The following is a 15,000-nucleotide window of genomic DNA, read 5'->3' as shown; positions in this document are numbered from 1 at the left end:
ATTACTTCTAAGGACCTTTGAGAGTTTAAACTGTGGCCATTACTTGCAGGGACCTTTGATGTGTGTCTACAGTAGACATTACTTCTAGGGACCTTTGGGAGTTTAAAATGTGGCCATTACTAGCAGGAACCTTTGATGTGTGTCTACAGTAGACATTACTTCTAAGGACCTTGAGAATTAGATGCCCATCTATACGGAAAAGAATGTAAAAACAAAAGAAGAAATAGGACATTAAGATAGATCGGGATACTCCAAACAAAAATGTTCCTAACCTTAGGCTGTACCCGACTTGCATTACTATGGCATATCATTTTTCTAGTCACTATGTCTGTATCAGAATGAAATGCAACCAAACATTCACTGCTCAGTAGATGATATCAGAACATTTCTGTCTTCATGAGGCTTTGAAATGATGACACTACAGGCCAGGTATCTACCAACTAAACTACCATATGGATCCTGATGTCAGATAACAAATCTATCTTGTACACATTCGAATCATGTAGAACTGACCAAGTGAAAGTTCTCCCTCAATGCCAGGGGTAGGGTTCTGAACATTGACATATAATCATAAGAGTATAAAGGGTGTTCAGTGGAATCCAGTCAAATCATAAAGACGGAAAAAATATGTTGATTTTAAATGAGGTTTGTTTATTCATAATCATAGCCAAATAATAATGCCAAATAATGATTAATAAAGATTGAAGTTGATTCTGGGGAAATTTTAAAATTATCTTATTAAATACAGTGGAAACTCCCAATAACGACATTCTCTGGATAACGACACAAACTCTAGTCCCTAATCTTATATTAAATTATGTTCGTAGTGAAAATAAAAACTCTGGATAGCGACATACTCCCAATAAAGACATAATCTTCCAGTCCCAAGCGATGTCGTTATTGGGAGTTTCCACTGTATATACCATGATAATTATCAGAAAAGAGTGAAAAGAGCCATACTATAACTGAGGGAAAAATTGAATTCCAATCTTAATTAATTTCAAACGAAAGTCCTATGAGAGCAGGAAGACTCAAAAATTAGTAAGAGTATACATCTTGCTCTCTGAGGTGTTAAGAAGGGATGACAAAAATTACTTTTTGCATTATTGATGGGATGCTGCTAGTCTATGCCACATAACTTTTTGGACGTGTCTTAGTAATTCAACGATGGTACCATTTTTTTCTGGATAGAGAGGGCAGAAACAAAGACAGCTCTCATTGAAGCTAAATTCGGGTCCTAATGAATAGACAGTGCTCTACCGTTTGAGATGCTCGAACCCATATAACGAAAATACAACAAGAAATAGTCCATTCTTGACGATAAAGAAGCATAACAATTTTTATACATAATGATGATATATGTGGCGGAAAAAACAAAACTTAATAAACTAACAGTGGTTTGAATTGTGTGTTCAAGAGCGCAAGCAAAAACATCTGAGGTGAGACCCTGAAACCAAAGGAACAGATAGGTAATTTGCTAGCGCACCAGGCGTATTTTACAAACACATTAATCATTATTAAACAATTGGTAAAATTGACTCCATTTTAGCAAGTCAATGCATCTAATGTTTTATTGAATAAAATGGTATGCCAGAACGGGGAATGAAAATGTGACTTCTCAATAGTTTGATTAAGCCTAGATCTTAACTCGTCTAATAAGCAAAGATAATGACGTGGAAAAAGATAGAATCACAAAACATCACTTTATACAAGTTAACAAATGTCAAATAGGAATGTTGGTCTAATTAACAGAAATGATTTTAATAACTATTCTGCAAATTGTTTTGGTTTAAGGACTATTTGGCTAAAATCACTTTCAGTTCATTGATACGATATAACGAGACAAAATAAAAGTAATTTGAATACTTTTGTGTTCATCTGGTTTTGACATTTTCCACAATATAATGGTCAGAGATAACATTATTATCATCAACAACAAATTGTCCTGTAATTGGACATATTATTATCAGTATCATTATTGAAAAAAAAATATGTTCATGTTTTCATATTGATTTTAAGTTGATGTCAAAAACAACATAGTATTGAAATTTTTATAAAGAGAGAGAGAGCGAGAAAGAAAAGAGAACGAAGAGAGAGGAGGTCGGAGGAAAAAGTACTGATCACAAATTGCATAAGGTACCAATTAATTGAATTAACAACAAATGTCTGTACATCAAGGCGACAACAGATAATGCTTAGTTTATTACTACCGTACATACAATAACATAGGAACAAATTTCTATACAAATTTCTTTTTCTAGTTTGAACATTTTTTTATGTAATATTTGATTTGTCTCCAGGGTCTGTTTGCTAAGATTGGAGAATTTCTATAGCATTTTCAATGTTTGCTTTGCCAGGCAATCTTTCTAAAAAGAAAAAATTCCCTAATTCCTTTTCAACAGCTTTTCTTTCTTCCTCAGACCACCTTTCCTTTCTTTATTCACTACTCTGTTTGTGATTTTCTTTGATTTTATGAGATTCTCTAACAGTATCAGCCTCCTGACAGTTTTCAGTGTATGGCATTATCGTCGTACTATCAGGGGTCATGCTGCTACATCCTGTGTCACCGCCTTGAAACGCAGTCGTCAAGGTCATCCTCATCACACTTAATTCCTCTCCATCAATTGCTTCGTCTTCAGCAAATTCCAGCTCGTCTAGATTCTTTCCCTTACACTTGTCAATTTTTTCCTTTCTCCAGTTGCAAGAGAATCTTACTAACTTTAGCAAGTTGCATCGTGTCCTCTGGAAGACGTAGTATTCTTTATGAACAGACTTGTCATGCCCATGAAGGCAGCCAATGCTTCCAGTTCATTCTCCTTCAAATCAAGCAGCTGACATATTGTTCCAATATGTTTTCTAAGTGCTGTAGATGTCAATAAGTCTGGCTGATCTGCTCCACATGCAGTGGCAAATTTCCTGAGAACATCTGAAGTTCTAAGTACATTTTCACCTTCACCGATAGCACCAAAAACATATGGGTTATGTTAGCAAGCCCACTGGATTGTCTGAAATCGAGGAGCAAGTCAATACTATCCTTGTGAGATTTGGGTAAAGAACTGGCACTCGTCTCCCTCGCTTTCCTCTAATTTCTACCCTTTCGAGTTGTTTGGCTAAGTTTCTTTCAAACTTACTCAAACTCTGCAGGATTTCCCCTTGTAGAGATTTTCCTGAAGCCAATCCATTCTGATAGTTTCAATTTTCTTCTCTGCATCTCACCGCCTCTTGTCTGTTAAAAAGAACCACCTGTGCTAGAGCAATCTCAGCTAAATTTCTCCACGTATTTGGGTTTGGGTGTTCACGCAATTGTGTTATTGCATTGTAACTTGGATTTAATGAAACAATATAAAAGCTGCACATCTTTTGCTAAAGGTAGTCTTCTTGCTGTTTAAATCTTCTTTTGTGAAGAGTGTGCAGAGCTCTCGATGATATTTGATGTGACCAGTCAGAAGAATAAGTTTGGTAAATGCTTCAGCCTGTTTCTCTAATAGAGTATCTCCTGATTGCAAAGCCTTGATTTCAAAATGTCTGCACAGGCTTTTTAAGGAATGCCTAACTTTAAAGCAAGTGAAGGTATTTCATAAATTCCAGTGATGAAAAATTGTACTTTGCTAAAACTTTGACAACTTTGACAACAGTTGAAAATAACAGGGGTCAATGCACTGTGTAATATTTTCAATTTCACATTCGTTTTTCATTTCATTCAAAAAAACGGCCAATTTCTCTTTTTTTGTTTTATGTACTGGTATTGATGTGGCTGGTCTAAAAATTTAGAAAAAAGATTTTTCCCATACTGCAAAATGACACTGTCATGGCGACAAAGGAGGGAGATCCTATCGGAACTCATTGTTTTAAAATCTTTTCTTCAAAATCACTATTATCGTCTTCCTGTTTACTTGAAAGTAAAGAAAATTGTATTTTCTTTGAGCTTTTGGTTTCATTATTGAAGGCAGCACATTTTTTCTTGTGACGCCATAAATCCTTCCTTAGAAAAAGTCCAAAACATTTTTCACAGGTTGTAAAAGCCTCTAAGTTGTCAGTTATTGGTTGCCTTCTAGCCGAATCAAAAAACCTTTTTTTGCATTATCACTGTTTTGTTGTGTTTAAAATCCCCACGATGAAGCAATAACTGCAATTCCCTCTTTCTGTCCTTGGTACCTACTTTATGGGCTAAAGCTTTTGCCACTTCAATTTCCCACTATGTACACTTTCTAAATGCCTAGCCATTTTAGCTAAAGTCTACCACAATACAAACAAGAATGTCGTTTGTCCCATTTTCTTTTCCCCCCCGATCCTCTGGCACCATTTTCTGCACAGTCATGTCATCTGCTTTCTGTGGAAGGTCAGCCTCCTGATCATCGAGCTGTGGGAGAGGGATGATGACAGACTCGCTACCACTTTCTACCTCACTCTCTGCAACACAAACTAGACTTGCAGTTGTGGGACTTCTTTGGTGTTCATTGGGGTCTGAAAAATGCAAAAATAAAAAACATGACTTCACTTGCTGTTGGGGCAATTCAAAGTATTATGCATACCATGTAGCCCCCAAGTGTGTCGCAATAGCCGAGCGGAAAAGCCATTGCACTGTGATATGGGGAGATCTGGGTTCGAGTCCCATTTTTGCACTGCAATTGAACCTTGGGAGAGGTTATTTGCACACACTGCCGCTGCTCTTACAACGACATATGGTTCACGTGAAACCAAAAAAAATCATTTCCCCTTCTCGGGTGAAATATTTCACCAAAAAAAAGTGCTGTCTCAATTTTGTGGGTTAACATGACTGGTTAAAAACTGACTCATTTGGATAGAATAGTAGACTATCTCAAGGCATTAAAAAAAAATCTTCTTCTCTTCATAAAACAATTTGGTAATAACCATGCAATACAACTAATGCTCAAGGCCATACATCTGTGTGACATGTGGGATTGCACCCGTGTTGTCACAGTATAAAATGAGTTACAAACAGGTTTCAAGGGATCAAAGTACGTACTATTATGGGTAAATTAGAGTATATTCCTGCTTATTGTATTTGGATTTTAAATCTAAAGCATCACAGGTTCTTATTTACCTTTGTCATCAGCATCCTCAGGATCGCTGTCTGTTTTGCAGCTAGAAGAACTCTCTCCTGAGCTTTCAGGGACATATTCGTCTTCACTGTCCATTTCTGAAATAAGATTGTAAGAGGGAATGATGCTTGCTTGTATCTTCAAAACAGTTTGTTGGGTTTAATTTTCAGGTTTTTAAGACATTTTTAACACAAAAAAGATATCAATTATCTAACATAATGTACAAAGATTCTTCTAAATCAATACAGTGGGCCCGATTCAACGGGGTCGCATTCAACGAGAAGTCGGATTCAACGAGGGATTCAGAAATCCCCGTTCCGGCCTATATTTTCTTAGTAAATAAAAACGCATCCAACGAGCATCCTAGCTCCTAAAGTCGCATTCAACGAGGTCATTTAGGCCAGACCATTGGCTTCAGGCCAGAGCAATGCTACCCACAGAGTGGCACAACTTTCATTTGAACGTCACTGTTTGCTTGCCTCCACAAAACGAACGTCTCATGTTGTCCAATGTGTAGTGCGTGGTTACTGTAGTACGATGCTACTCAGCCGTGTGTCGTGTAGAATTTTATCTGGTAGGTATTCCTATGTGTAAGGCAAGAGGTGAGTCGGTCATAGACAACATTAGCCCTCTATGGAGTGGGTTGGTAGAAATTGTGAGGCGAGGAGAGGATGGGTAGGTGTATTTACTTCGATGAATGAGGAGATGCTGGCAGCAGACATGTGACGTGTAGTGCCATGCGCAGCTAAGATTTCATCACACAGACTTAGTGTTAATTGTGATGGTCTCAGTTTTGTATGAATAAAGGACAAGGGCTAATCTTATTAATAAAATACATGCATTGAAATGCAAAATTTTTTTTTTTTTTAAATATTAAATAAATAAAATTTTAAAATGAAAAGAAACAACCCCAGAAGAATCCCGGTGCCGTAATGTGCTCGTCAAGGAAGCTAAATCATAAATCTAACTTTTTCATATGATTCATTATTTATATTCCTTGTTTAGGACAAAGTCGCATTCAACAAGAGGTCGCATTCAACGAGGTCAGGGCCCTGTCCCAAAGACCTCGTTGAATGCGACTTCCACTGTAAACAAATTGAAAATCAAATTTGTGATATTTTAGTTAATTGTCCAATGCGTCATTCACTATTCCCCAAACAGCAACATTTTTAAACGGAACATGATGTAATCGCAATTTTCTGAAAACAGAATTAATTCGGCTTGTTTTGTATCTTTCTATTTCACTAAAACACCTCACCAGGTTATTTACCTTTGTCATCTTCCTCTGGACCGTCTGTTTTGCAGCTAGAAGCACTCTTCTTGGGCCTTCGGGGAAAATATTCGTCTTCATTTCCCTTTTTCTGAAATGACCATGAAAAAGTATAATCAAACAGTGTGCAAAATTGAAATAAGTTTCTTTTTACTCCAAAAGCAAACACAGATATATGTAAGGAATTCTTAACCATATGTCTGGTATGTCTTTGAAAATAATTGGTTAGAGAATTAAATCAAGGAGATGAAAGTACAATAATCAAAACCTCTTTTCTATAACTGACCCCCACCACTTCATTTATTTTACAGACTAAAAAAGGCAATGCCATCATTTAAACTCAATATTGTGGAGGCAGAGGAAAGAGAGAGAAAGAGAAAAAGGAGAGATAAAAGATTATTTCATTTAAAAATTTGGTCTTCTAAAAGAAAGGATATGTTTTTAGATAAGATTTCAACAATAATTTTTTCATCTTTGTTGCAGAGCACGCTGGTTGTTTGGCCCTGGCAGTGAACTTTCTCATTATGAGGGGGAAAAATAAGAAATTTTTTGCTACTCTATGACAACCCCACTGGTTGTCCAAATTTTTAATTAAGAACCGATGGAAAGTTGTTAGTTATAGACTATATGAAATGTAATAGTATAACATTATTAGAAACCAAAATGGCTACTATTAGGCCTGTAATGACTTACTTTCTTTTTCTTATCTTTTTTGTGAAAAAAACAGCTTCAAAACGAACTCCTTAAAGGACTTCATGCCAATAAGCCAGAGCCTAACCCTGTGTGGGAGCTGACTAGTACAATTTCTTGTTACGCTTTGGATAAAAAGGTCTTTTGAAAAGTACTTTCACCCATTCCAATAGGTCTAATGATATCCAGCTACCCACTTTCTGCTGGTAGGTAGGGGATTGGAAAAAATTCTAATGTCTTTTTTGCCTAAACCCTGGAATCAAACCCGGGATTCTTGTGATAGGCCCAACTCTAAAAATGATCTCAAGGGACCCTCAATTGAGCATTTGAATGCCATGTAAAAGTTGACAAGCTTCAAGAGGTAATAATATTCCTTTTGGTTGAGTGGTTTGAAAAGCAAAATGAAAATGATAAAACAAACTTACTTGCAATTACTGCCTATTTCTTCAGGAATTTGTCCACCACGACGAGGAGGCCTTAAGTTCGCAATCTTGATTCTGGAACAGAAAATATATTAGAATAGAGGATTAGAAGTAGCTTATGCGCTAAAAATTTGTGCATTCCAATCTGGCATCTCTTAAATGGCTCTACCCAGACTGACAGTAAACCCAAAAAAAAAAAAGGGTACATTTGTTACACAAACATAATACTATCTCTGCTTTTTTTTGCTAAATAGGAGCTAAATTTGCCAAAATAACTCAAATGTGCCAAAATGCCAAAATTTGCCAAAAAATGCGGGGGAAAGTTAGACGTGATATGATATTTAACCCAAACTCCCCATAATCCTTGAAAAAAAGTATGAAAATTAAATGGTTTCCAATTTTTTTCCAACTTTACTTTTAGATAAAATGGGGGTTTCAAAAAGAAACTATTGCCCTTATATTCCTGACAAATAATTATTAATTCCAGCTAAAAAGTGAAAAAAATCAAAAGAAACGTTTTTTTTAGAAGAAAAAAAATGTCAAAATCGGAAAATTTGCCAAATTTGCCAATTTTGTGAAATTTTCGGAAAAGGGGCCCGGAATTTTGCGGCCGCAAAATATGCATGACAGATATACATTTAAACATGACAACTTAAGAACGACACTCAAGCCAAAAAGGATCTTGTTTTAAACTAAAGCTAAACCTAGCCGGTCATCTCAGCCAATTAGAAAAGGCTTCGGTCTAATTAATATTCCAGAATCAAACAAAACAGGCTTTGAATAGAAATTATTAATTAATCAATGACAAAACTATGTAACTTCATATCATTAAAAATGTAGTTACCTATCTTGTCTTTTGCTTTCTTTATCATCCCGAATCGGAAATAAAGAGAAAACTTATTTGCAGTTTTCAACGGTTTCTGAAAAAAAAAAACAAAACAAATACATAAACTTTTATCAAAGAAAAAAAAATGTAGTGAGTGATTGACTTTAGCCGTAAAAAAATTTTTTATACCAATTTGGAGGCTTGCATTTTAAAAACTCTCCCTCGTCAATTTCAAATGGCAATTACAAATAATAAAAAACCCAATAAGTAACCGAAAAAATTTTAAAAAAAAAAGACAGCAGATGAAAATAAATGATTCAAAGTTACGTAGCCAAGAATGTCAGGTCTAGTCTAGTGTAGGTCCCAGCCATGCAACTGCAAGGAATTGTTAATTTTTTTTTCTTTTATTTTAGGGTTTGCAACAAGTAAAGGCATTTTTTTGGGGGACTTTGATACCTGCAGACTCAAAAATGGGGCCCCTGAAATAGGGCCTGGGGCTGGACCTTATTTTTTATTTTTTTTGCTTCTTTTTCTTTCTTTTATAAATTGGATTTTCACGATGTTTTGCACATGCAGCAGGTTAGAAACTTGCACCCCGTCACCCCCCCATCAAAAGTCGACGCATGGGGGATTCCGGGGTGTGGAAATGCAAGTTCGCGACCGTGCCAAAATTTTTCGGCGGCTTCGACTGGGATTTTTTTGGGGGATCGTGGTATTTGTGTGTGTGGGGGATGACTTTTTGTTTCTTTTCAAAAGGGCCCGTAGATATGGATCCCAAAGTGGATTTAAAACCCCCAAATTTCCCTTTTTTTTTTGTTTTTCGCCCCTTGTTTTTTTTTTTATACTAGGAGTTTGGTATACTTCTTCACCTGAGTCCACCGAAAAATTTTTATTTAAACAGCTCCCCTTTTTGGTTTTTTTTATTAAAAGGAGCAGTTGTGACGCTTATTGCACAAATCGTACGTTCTTGCGGCTGTTTTCAAAACTGCTTTTTCAACCATTTCAAAAGAAAGGAGTTTTTTGCAACACAACTTTTTCTTTTTTTACAGCGGGCCTTTTTTGAAATTTTCAAAAAAAAAGGAGCATTGTGTTTTTTTTTTCAACGGTTTTTTAGGGGTTTAATTTCACAACGCATCTACTATAGTCATTTCCCGACCCCTTTTTTTTTTCTGTATAGAAAAAAGTAAAAATGCAGCATAAAAGGGGAGATTTTTTGCACCCCATGGCGTAATTGTAAAGAACTCCTGCTTTTTTGGGGAAAAAGGTTGAAAAAACAGCTTTAAAACAACTCGGAACGATGTGACTCACTCGCGACTAATACATAACTCTGCGTTTTTAAATTAAATTAAAAAAAGGAGCTTGTGCAATAATTGTTGCGGGCGATTCACCCTCTTTTTAGTGAAAGGTGAAAAAATCACTTGAAAACAGCCGCAAGAAAATATGACTGTCGAACTAAGCATCACTACTAATACTTTTTAGTGAAAAATCCAAAAAAAGGCAGTGTAAAAAATTAAGTTGCGTTTAAACCCAAATCTAAAAAAAAAAGGCTTTGTCGTATCACAACGTACTCTTTATGTGAAAATGGCGCAAAAAGCGCTAAAAAAGCGCATTTGCGATGCTACCGGGGGACGCCTTCGCATCGCAAAAAGGATTTCTCTAAAATCGCTGTAAAAACCCCCCCAAACCCCCCCCCCCAAATCCCCAAATTTTTTATATTTTACAATGAAATTGCAAAAATTTGGAACACAAGAGTGATTTAAAAACCGACCAAATTTTTGTGCGTGAAGTTTTTTTTTTTTCAATCCGAATTGAAAATTGGCATTAAAATTCCCAATTTGCCTTAGGCAGGAAACCCCTTTCATGTCTTTTACACATCATTAGTCATTCCATAGCACACATAGGTTCGAAAGGGGCAACACACACACCCCCAAAATTTTTATTGCCCCGAGTGAGAGGCCCGGGGGGGAAGGGTACCCCATAATATTTGTAATTAGCATTGCCCGTCGGGGGGTTTTCCTGGATCCCATGACGTCACAAAAAAAATTTTAACACCAACACACGATAAATTTTGCGCATCCCGTTTGGGGCCTGTCAAGTTTCTACGCCTAGCTGCATGGGGTTTTGTCATTGTTTTATTTGCAATCATTTCCATTGGGTATGTTTGTAAAAAATTGAATGATTGAAAATAGCATTGAGGGGGAAACAGGAATATTTCAAAATTAAACTGAGGTCAATTATAAAGCTGCCTTTTTATTAATTATTAACATATGACACTAAACTTAAAAATCTATCGATGAGTATCATAAATGTCTGTCCCAATTTCATCCGCATCAGAAATCAGACCTCCTGCAGCAGTGATACCCCTGGCCCTTTTTTCTTTTTTATTTCATTACAAGTACGGGGAAAAGATAAAAGGAAATGCAACATTTTTTTTTTGATATGAAACTGATATTGATGTTTTTAAGTAAATCGGAATTTCGAGAAATTTTGATAGGTACCATTTTGTTTTTTGTATAACTTTATTTCTACAGCTTTGGGGAAATTTTGTGTATCACGTTCTTGTTTGCAATACCTTTTTCCCAAGACTATGTCTTGGTCTTGATTAATTTTGAATTTTTTTTTTTCAATTCAAAGTCCGGTAGCATGCTCACTGCACTGATGTGGGGAGAGAAATATCGACCCAAGAAAAACTGAATTTTCTGGGGGAAACCCAACACTGCGATATTACTATTACCCAATTTAAATCTAAAATAATAATAAGAAAGGAGCCCTCATTGCTAAATTAAAAACGGAAATCTTTTAAAATCGCCGATGCCCCTACATAGCCATACGCAGAGCTCAACTCAGGGGGATAAGTCGTAATTTGTGATTTGTTTTAGTTAATTTTAAAGAAAAAACCCCAAAAAAAAAAATTTTTAAAAAACCATCCTAACAATTAAAAAAAACTTGCTTTTTACCATATCAATAACTAATTAAAAGGGAAAAAAATATTTTTTTCCCCCTTTTTTTTTTGAAAAAACACTCTTCGCCGTCGACAGTTCAGCCACGCAGCCATTGCAGACAAAAACTTCCGGGGTTTGGTCCCTTTCCCCTTTTAAACTCTTTTTCAGAAGAGCGGACAAGACGCACACCAAAACAATTCATATTTTTTTACACCGTAAATTGTTAAAAAACCCCACACCCTTTTTCAAGTAAAAAAATCATTATGGGGACTTCGATGAAATTTTGGGGAAAGTTTCAGGGGTCAAAAGATGGTTTTTTTAAAACCCAAAACCCCAGGGGGGCCCAGTGTAAGGGGCCCCCAATGACAAGGGTCCTCAAACGTTGGGGTAACCAGGATTGGTCCCCCCAATAAGCCAAAAAAACCACAACACACATACCACACACAGGACACCACACACACCAATACACAACCAAAAATTACATACAATTACAATTTTTTTACTAAAAACCTTAATTAAACAATTATAACTCTTTTGGACTTCTTTAGGCCAATGAGTCTATTGAAGGTTTCTAGTTTTTAATTTTCCCCAAAAACTTCACTTCCAAAATTCAAAAAAAAACAGAGGGGGGGTTTTTTAAATTGCCTCCCGTTTTTTTTTTGAATGAAAATCGATAGATTGATGGATGGGATAATAATAAATAAAAAATAAAAGATAGGATAGAAGATAGATAGATAGAAAAGATAAAAAAAAAGTAGATAGTAGATTATAAATAGATGATGTAATGTATGTGTGGGGGGGAAAATAAAAAAATAAAAGAAGAGCGGAGGAAAAAGGGGGGAAAGATGAGGAGAACCCCCCACACACAAGTGTGGATGTATGTAAGAGGGATTGATTAAAATTTTTTAAGAAGAGAAAAGAGAAGAGAATAGAGAAAAAAAAAAAGGAAAGTAAAAAAAAAAGAGAGTGAGAGAGAGGGAAAAGGAGAGAAAAGAAAGAGAGAAGAGGAGAAAGGAGAGGATTTCATTTTTACTACAAAAATACCCAAAATCCATACAAACTAACAGGGGGGTTTCTTAACATTATGAACCGACTGCCAATACGTCGACCATAACCCCTGTTGAAATAAAAGGGTCAAAATAGTAGACTAGATAGATAAGGATGGATTATATATATATATTTATTAATATATTTAAAAATTTATATATATAAAAATAAGAGGAGAGAAGGGGGGGGGGGGGGGGGGAAAAAAAAGGGGTCATATAAGGGGGAAGGGGAACATATGATAGAAAAGGGGATGATAATAGATAGATAGATAGATAGGAGATGATAGAAAAAAGATAGTAATAGAAGATAGATAGATAATAAAGATAGATAGATGAATATAGAAGAAATGGGGGGTGGATAAAAAAATAAAAGAGAAAGGGGGTGAAGAATAAGAGAGAAAGGGAAGATGTTTTGGGGCTATGCTGTAAAAAGTGGACGGGGGGCTCTAAAGACCGTAAAATGAAGACTTTAAAAGGTACCTCTCAATAAAATCGTTACTAACGCTTTCCCCTTCACAGAACAGAAAAAACAAAAGGGTTTTGGGTGACAATTTTTTCTCTCAAAAAGTCTTTTTCATGGCCGAATTGTTTTCGGTTTTTAAACCACACTAAAATAAAGATAAAGGGGAACCCGTCTTAAAAGGACGTTTCCGGGAACCTGTGGTTCTCATAATAAGTAAAAAAACGTTTGGGGTGAACCATTTTCCCAAACGTGAATTTACATAAAAGTTTTAAAAAACAATTAAATTTTAAAGTAGCTTCAATTTAAAAAGACGAAAACAGGTAAAAGGGGGCGTTTCGGGTTTCCCCCTTTATTAACAAAACGGGATGAATGAAAAACGCAGAGATGAGAAAATTTTGGGGGGCCCCTAGACGTCTCCCCCTTTCCATTCCTGCTATATAAAAAAAAAACATTTTTGTTCAAATACCTTCTCGTTGCAACGTCACTTCCTTCCTTTGACGCAGGTAACTTAGTAACACGGCTCTAAACTATCGGGGAAAAAAGGCGGCGCCGTAGAAATATTTCCCCGCGAGCATAAAAGCGTCCAGAGGGAAAAAAAAAAAATTTGATCATGTTTTTACTTTTATACATTCTGATCACAAGGATATGAAAACTCTTAGCCGATAAGAATAAAAAGTAAAAATTTCTTTGTTTAAAAAACCGAGGCCGTCGTTGCCCCGGGATCAGCTACGAATCCAATTACGTAATTAAAAACAAATTAAAAAAAAGAAAGATTTTCCTTGTCGTTGTTAGCAATGTAACTTTTTTTTTTTTTTTTTTTTTTTTTTGCTGTATTGGTAAGGGAAGTGTTAAAAGCAGCGTTTGGTTAAATACTCACAACATCAGATAGCCGGATAAACTAAAGCACACCAAACACTGTAACTTGAACGTTTAAAAATCGGATTTTTTTAAATTAACAAGAACTAATCTTAAAAAAAGGCTGTCAAAAACTAAGGAGAGCGAGTGACGCAATTCAACCTATTTTAAAATTTTTAATTTTTAAAAATAAAAGCCAACAGGCTTATCCCCCCAAGATACCCTTTTTTTTTTATTTTATTATTATTTTTTTTTATTATTTTTATTTTTTTTTATCTCACAATATCACTCATCACATCATCATCATCTCACATATATCTCATCTTAATTTTTTATTATTATTATTTTTTTATTTTTATTATTTATTTTTTTTATTATTTGGTGGGGTTACGATTGTTATATTTTTTTGGTTTTTTAAAAAATTTTTGTTTTTTTTTTTGGTTCCCATTTAAAATTTTTTTTTTCCCCTTTTTATGTATGTTGTCATCAAATTGTGTTTTTATTGGCGAAAGCCTAAATGAATAAACTTGTAACTTTTTTTTTTTTTGGTAGCATCTGAACGGACTAATCACCCATCGTGGTTTATCCTAATAATTCGAAGACAACCATGCCACCCCGCGTTTTAAGTGTAATTTGTTGCGTTAAGAAGTGAGGTGTCCCCCATTTTTTTCGATATTATGAGAAATAAAAAACGACATGGGCACGGGGCCGCGAATGACAATGGCTTAATCAAACCAATTTTCGTTAAAAGGCATGCCAATAAATCAAAAAAAAGGGGGGCCCCAATTTTTTTTTAAAAATTTTTTGCAATTTTTAATAACGATTTTTTGTTTTTTGTTTTGGTTTTTTTTTTAAAAAAAATGAGTTTTGGGAACCCCCCCCCTCCTAAAACAACCACAAAAACTAACACCACACAACAACCACACCAAAATTTCCGAAAAAGGAAAAAAAGAAAAAACAAGGGGAAAAACCCCCTTCCCCCCCCCCCCCCCCCCCCCCCCCCCCCAAAAACAAAAACAAAACAAACAAAAAAAAAAACAAAGAAAAAAACAAAAAAAACAAAAAAAAACAAAAAACGAAAAAAATAAAACAAGCAAAATAAAAATCCCCCCCCCCAAAAAAAAAAAAAAAAAACAAACCCAAACAAAACAAAACAAAACAGAACAAAACAAAACAAAATTTTTTTAAAAATTGATAAATTACGAGAAAGCCTTCATATTTCACCCAAGCCAAAATGACTCTGACAGTTTAAAATATTAATAAACCCGGCGCAAATATGTTTGATCGTGCTTTTCAAAGCCAGAGCAAAAAAGCGGTAACGGTATTTTTAAAAACCCTTGTTGGATGTTCTTTTAAATCAAAAAATTTGGAATAAAAAGGTGGGGCCCTTAAATAAAAAAAATTAACTTTTTTCTTCTCTTTT

At 35.3% G+C, this 15,000-nt stretch overlaps 1 protein-coding gene across 1 annotated transcript in view; it reads left to right on the top strand.

The window, feature by feature from the left end:
• LOC144970715 (prestin-like) overlaps positions 1 to 15,000 on the top strand; it is an 89,624-nt gene that overhangs the window by 3,575 nt on the left and 71,049 nt on the right. The gene's annotated exons all lie outside the window — the stretch shown is intronic.

This window comes from Berghia stephanieae, chromosome 4 (genome assembly GCF_034508935.2).
Source record: "Berghia stephanieae isolate SIO BIC M18660-M18661 chromosome 4, UCSD_Bste_1.3, whole genome shotgun sequence".
Lineage (NCBI taxonomy): Eukaryota > Metazoa > Mollusca > Gastropoda > Nudibranchia > Aeolidiidae > Berghia > Berghia stephanieae.
This window is presented reverse-complemented; position numbering and strand designations above follow the sequence as displayed.